Source organism: Nerophis lumbriciformis, linkage group LG09, assembly GCF_033978685.3.
Source record: "Nerophis lumbriciformis linkage group LG09, RoL_Nlum_v2.1, whole genome shotgun sequence".
Lineage (NCBI taxonomy): Eukaryota > Metazoa > Chordata > Actinopteri > Syngnathiformes > Syngnathidae > Nerophis > Nerophis lumbriciformis.
Window position 1 is genome coordinate 31,388,502 of NC_084556.2, and position 6,779 is coordinate 31,395,280.

A 6,779-nucleotide genomic window follows, 5' to 3' on the forward strand; every position below is an offset into this window, starting at 1 on the left:
TTTAAGTTTGCGAGCAAAAATTAGATTTACAAGTATTTCCGCCATTAATTGGCGTAGTAAAGTGAACCCCGAAAGATCGGCCCAAAATTTCTGGGTTTTTTTGCTAGCATTAGCCTAAAGCTAGAGATCTACATAACTTTTTTCCTACCATGGGGAGGAAGAAGGTGAGTGTGAAGAACAGTGCTGAGAATAAGTGGATGATATTAATTGAATTAAATAAATAAATCATCAAAAATATGACTGAGTGTGTCACCAATTTGGCGAAGCAATTTGAGTGTACTGGGGAGGTGTTTAGGGCACGTCCCACCGGTAGGAGGCCACAGGGAAGACCCAGGACACGTTGGGGAGACTGTCTCCCGGCTGGCCTGGGAACGCCCGGGAGGAGCTGGACAAAGTGGCTGGGGAGAGGTTAAGTCTGAGCTTCTCTGCTTAGGCTGCTACCTCCGCGACCCGACCTCAGATAAGCGGAAGTGGAAGTGAGTGTGTCATTGCTAGTCTGCGGGGCGGCATGGCGTAGTGGGTAGAGCAACCGTGCCAGAAACCTGAGGGTTGCAGGTTCGCTCCCCGCCCCTTACCATCCAAAATCGCTGCCGTTGTATCCTTGGGCGGGACACTTCACCCTTTGCCCCCGGTGCCACTCACACCGGTGAACTGAATGATAGGTGGTGGTCGGAGGGGCCGTTGGCGCAAATTGCAGCCACGCTTCCGTCAGTCTACCCCAGGGCAGCTGTGGCTATGAAAGTAGCTTACCACCACCAGGTGTGAATGATTGATGGGTTCTACATGTAAAGCGACTTTGGGTACTTAGAAAAGCGCTATATAAATCCCAGTTATAATTATAATAATAACGCTGGCCAAGAATGTTGAGTTAGTATCCATAGGCAAACATATCTATGAAAATATGTCGAAGTTCCTGAGGCTGTTTGAGAAAGAGAATCAGTTGGAAGGAGATACCATATAATTCCACTCTTCAAGGTAAATGCTGTACATTATTATTACTACATACATCTACTATTGTTAATAGTACATTCAATTTAATTGTTTTATACAATATTTCTGTCCTAAAAATTTGTTTCTTTTAGAAAGGCATGTTACATGTTAAAGGTGTGTGGTTTTGGGGGTCAAAATTGATTTAAATTCACTCCATTGGGAAACGTTGATTTGAGATACAAGTGTTTTGAGTTAAAAGCTCCATCAAAGAACCAATAAGTTGTCACCAATAAGCTCGTAAGTTGAGGTACAACTGTTTTATCACTGTCAACGTTTCAACAGTTTTTTGCCTTTTTGAAAATGTTTACAATGTTGCAATATATTTTCTTGGTTTAATTGTATTTTAAGGATTTACTATGGGCTGAGAAAATACAAACTGTTTCCTAATTCATGTAGGGTTCTTGTCGGTAGACCTTGATCAAGATTTTTATGTAACCCTATAGTGCTTCACTGTTTTCAGGCCGTCTAACCTGAGCGATCGGGGGAGAAGGGTCCTAGTCAGGAAGGTGACCAAGAACCCGATGGTCACTCTGTCAGAGCTACAGCATTCCTCTGTGAAGAGAGAACATCCCAGAAGGAAAACCATATCTGCAGCATTTCACCAATCCGGTATTATATAGTGGCCAGACGGAAGCCATGCCTTAGTAAAAGTTTGCCAAAATGCACCTGAAAGACTCTCAGACCCTTTAGAAACAAAATTCTTGGGTCCGATAAGACAATGATTGAACTCTTTGATGTGAATGCCTGGTGTCATGTTTGGAGGAAATGAGGCCAATACCATCCTAACAGTGAAGCATGATGGTGGTAGCATCATGCTGTGGGGATGGGGAACTGGGAGACGAGTCAGGATAGAGGGAAGGATGAATGCAGCAATGTACAGAGACAACCTGGATGAAAACCTGCTCCAGAGCACTCTTCAACTCAGACTGGGGCGACGGTTCATCTTTCAGCAGGTCAAGGACCATAAGCACACAGCCAAGATATCAAAACGGCTTTCGGACAACTGAGTGGCCCAGCCAGAGTCCAGACTTGAATCCGATTGAACATCTCTGGAGAGATTTGAAAATGGCTTCCCATCCAACCTGATGGAGCGTGAGAGGTTCTACAAACAGGAATGGGCGAAACTGCCCAACGATAGGTGTGCCAAGCTTGTGGCATCATATTCAAAAAGACTTGAGGCTGTAATTGCACCTGCAGCAAAGTATTGAGCAAAGGCTGTGAAGACCTACGTATACATGTGATTTCTTAGTATTTCATTTTTAATACATTTGCAAAAAGCTAAAAAAAAAAATAGTTCACATTCTCATTAGGGGCTATTGTGTGTACAATTGTGAGGACCAACATTTTGGAATTAAGCTGTAACATAAAATGTGGAAAAAGTGAAGTGCTGTGAACATTTTCCAGATGCACTATAATACATGTACACAGTATGTGTATATTATGCTATTTCGAAATGAAAAAGGCTGTATAAAATGCACATAAACGTCAACACGGACAATGTTTATTTATATTTATAATGTACATTGAAACATGACAAAAGTTGCCCCTATTTTTTTTATATACTTGAGGTCATTTTCTAGCAGTACACATAAGGTTTATGGTTACCCACATATGCGGTCCTCTCCAAGGTTTCTCATAGTCATTCACATCGACGTCCCACTGGGGTGAGTTTTTCCTTGCCCTTATGTGTGCTCTGTACCGAGAATGTCGTTGTGGCTTGTGCAGCCCTTTGAGACACTTGTGATTTAGGGCTATATAAATAAACATTGATTGATTGATTGATGTCTATTTTGCCACACTATATTGTAATGATGGTTTTTGCCAGCAGAGAGCGCTGTATTTCCCGCAGCACTCGCTGAAGCCAAGGTAGAAGAAGTAGTCAGTAGGTGATGAGAATGTGGACGAACTAGTGATGGGATCGGCAGTTCTTTTGACTGTACTGAATCACTAGAATCAGTTCCTTAAATTGATTCGTTCCAAAAAAAAGAGGGGGGGGGTGCGTAGTACAGTGCAGCAGGGCCGACATCCGGGCAACTGAGCTACATACGGGTTCTTAGAGCCATAGCAACCGGAAGTGACGTAGGTCCGCCCTCGCCTATAGGGTGAACGCGAGTCCCTACACAGCTCTGTGCATGCAGTACACCAGGCAGTTGTTATGTTATTGTTTTAAATAACACATCGTTGGATGACTTGCAGAACTGTCTTTTAATCACGATCACATATTACAAACGCTACTTCAACACTCGTGCGTACAAGGTGTGTACCTCTCTCAAGAGTCCTACCTGACACATACTATATATTGGTTCCTAGTCATTTGTAGACTTACTACCACCATGTGGTCAAACACTATCATTACATCCCTCTTTCTAAACTAAGCACCCATTGCTAATACCATGTCATGTATTAAACAAATAACTTGTTTTTCTATCTTGACCACATGAATATGCAATATTTTCAAAAACTATCCATGCACCACAGTATTAGAAAACATTTAAAATATTTTTTTAAAACATGAACTCTTTAGCTTGTCAATCAGTTTGATATTATACGAGTTCAATAATACACGTAGTCATCATTCACAGGTTTCTTGATCTGCCTTGTAGATCTTCTCAACACAGGTTCAGGATCGTCAGTCACATCTTCATTCATGTGCTGCATTGGCATTGTTTCACAGTCAGTAGGTGTAGATGAAACCTCGGACTCAGCTGTTGCTTGGTTTGAAACAGTCGGTGTAGATGAAACCTCGGACTCGGCTGTTTCTTGGTTTGGAACAGTCTCTGGAACCCTCAGCAAACTGCGACGATTGCGACGTAGTATCTGTCCTTCACTCCTCACAGTATATGATCGTGGTGATGTTTCTTGAAGAACAGTAGCTTTGGTTTTCCAACCATCAGGACCTTCAATTCTCACTGTGTCACTTGGTGATAGTGATGGGAGCGATTTGGCTGCTTTGTCATAAAACGACTTCTGCTTTAGCTTTTGTTGCTTTAGCTTCTGTTGTACTTTTTGACTCTGCGTTGGTGTAGACATACTTGGTAGCGTAGTACGAAGCTTTCTGTTCATCAGTAGTTCAGAGGGTGACAAGCCACACTCAAGAGGTGTCGCTCTGTAGCTAAGTAGTGCTAGGTATGGATCAGAGTTACTATCCACTGCTTTCTTCAAAACTTGTTTGAGAATATGTACTCCTTTCTCAGCCTTTCCATTTGACTGTGCGTACAGAGGGCTTGACGTCACGTGTCTGAAATCATAGTGTTTTGCAAATTGCTGCCACTCTTTACTGTTGAAACATGGTCCATTGTCACTCACCACAGTATGCGGTATACCATGTCTAGCAAATATAGATTTGACATGCGTGATCACACAGTTTGATGATGTGCTTGATAGCAAAGCCATTTCAGGGAAATTAGAATAGTAGTCAATTACAACAACATACTCTTTGCCCTTCAAATAAAACAAGTCCATTCCCACTTTCTGCCATGGTGCAGTAAGAACTTCAGGCAATATCATGGGTTCTTTGGTTTGTTTGTTTCTGTATTTTTGACATGTTGCACATCTACCAATCATGTTGTCAATGTCTTTGTTGATTCCAGGCCAGTATACAGTGTCGCGTGCTCGTCTCTTGCACTTTTCAATCCCTAGATGACCTTCATGGATTCTTTGTAGTATATCCTGCCTCAATGTTTGTGGAATGACTATTCGGTTTCGCTTCAGTAAAAGTCCATCCACAACACTTAGTTCACCTCTAACATGGAAGAACCGTGGGCTGGAACGTGGAGGCCATCCATTCTGCATGTTGGTAATAACACGCTGCAACTCTTCATCTTTTGCCGTTTCCTCAGCGATTTGTTGTGATTTTATGTCTGACACTGGAAGTGTAGCTGACACCATATTCACATGGTTTTGTACATCCTCTTCAGTAGCACTGACGCTGTTTTTCATGGGTGCTCTTGAGAGTGCATCAGCCAGTATCAAGTGCTTTCCAGGTGTGTAGATGAGCTGAAAATCATATGGCTGCATCTTCATCATGAAACGTTGTATTCGTGGTGTCATGTCATTCAAGTTTTTCTTGATGATGGAAACTAGTGGGCGATGGTCTGTTTCTACAGTGAAGGTAGGGAGACCATAAACATAGTTGTGGAAGCTCTGCAGGCCATATGCTAACCCTAGACATTCCTTTTCTATTTGAGCATACCTACATTCAGCCTGTGTCATGGATCGTGATGCATAGGCTACTGGTTTCCAGTGTTCATCATCAGCCTGTAGTAAAACTCCACCCAGTCCATCTTTTGAAGCATCTGTTGACACCTTTGTTTTCTTTGTAGGGTCAAAGAACGTCAGCACAGGTGCAGTAGTGAGTGTTTCCTTCAGTCTCTGCCACTCATTCTCGTGCCTGGACGTCCACTTGAACTCTGTGTCATTGTGAAGGAGTTCACGAATGCAGGATGTTTTCACAGCAAGGTTTGGGATGAATTTGCCAATATAGTTGACCACGCCCAATATACGCTGTACACCTGTCTTGTCTGTGGGACTCGGCATTCTTTGTATGGCGTGTATTTTTTCATCATCAGGTTGAACGCCATGTGCACTGAGCTTGTCTCCCAGAAAAATTATCTCTGACACTCCAAACTGACACTTCTTTTTGTTTAATTTGAGTCCATATTGTTGTACTTTTTCCAACACTTTGGTCAGCCTTTCGTTGTGTTCTTTTGCTGTTCTTCCCCACACAGCAATGTCGTCGATGTACGCTCGCACGCCTTCCAAGCCTTCAATGATATGTTCCATTGCTCTATGGAATATTTCTGATGCAGATTTGATCCCAAATGGTAGGCGTTGGAAGCAGTAGCGACCAAAAGGCGTGTTGAAAGTGCAGTATTTGCTACTGTTTTCGTCTAGTTTGATTTGCCAAAAGCCATTTGACGCATCCAATTTTGAGAAATATTTTGCCCCAGCCATCTCACTGGCTATTTCTTCACGTTTTGGTATTTGGTAGTGCTCACGTTTTATGTTTTCATTCAAGTCTTTTGGATCCATGCATATTCTTAGATCGCCATTTTTCTTTTTCACACAGACCATGGAGTTTACCCAATCTGTTGGTTCCTCGATTTTCTTTATTACACCCAGTGTTGTCATCCGGTCCAGTTCCTTTTTGAGACGCTCTTTAAGTGCTGCTGGAACTCTTCGCGCTGCATGGACAACTGGACGTGCCTGCTCTTTAAGCTGTATTTTGTATGTAAAAGGTAAAGCACCAAAACCAGTGAACACACCAGCGTAGTTCTGCACTATTGAATCAGTTTCAATTTTTTGAGCGCTCACATCTGTGTTCACAAGATACACTCTTTTCACCAGTCCTAAAACTTCACATGCTTTGTCACCCAATATTGACTCGCGTTCTTCAGTGACAACTGAAAATAGCAGGTAGTGCACTTTTCCTTTTACAGTGACTCTCAATTTGCATGTGCCCAGACTGTCAATGCTACGACCATTGTAGTCTTTCAGTACAACTGTTGTTTTGTGGATTTTCGGTTTTTCTCTCAATTCCTTGATGTCTGACATGTTGATCAAATTTGCCTTTGCACCAGTATCTAGTTTCATGTTAACTCGAGTTCCATTTATTTGTAGCGGTGCAATCCACTTGTCTTTTTCAACAGCATTGACTACTTCTTCAGTTTTATTTTCACTGTTCACTAGGCCAACAAAGAATGTTTCACCCAGATCAGTGTCCTCTACTACATTGACAGATTTTTCCTTTTTAGCGCATGGTTTTCCTTTAGCAAAACATTGTTTGGCAA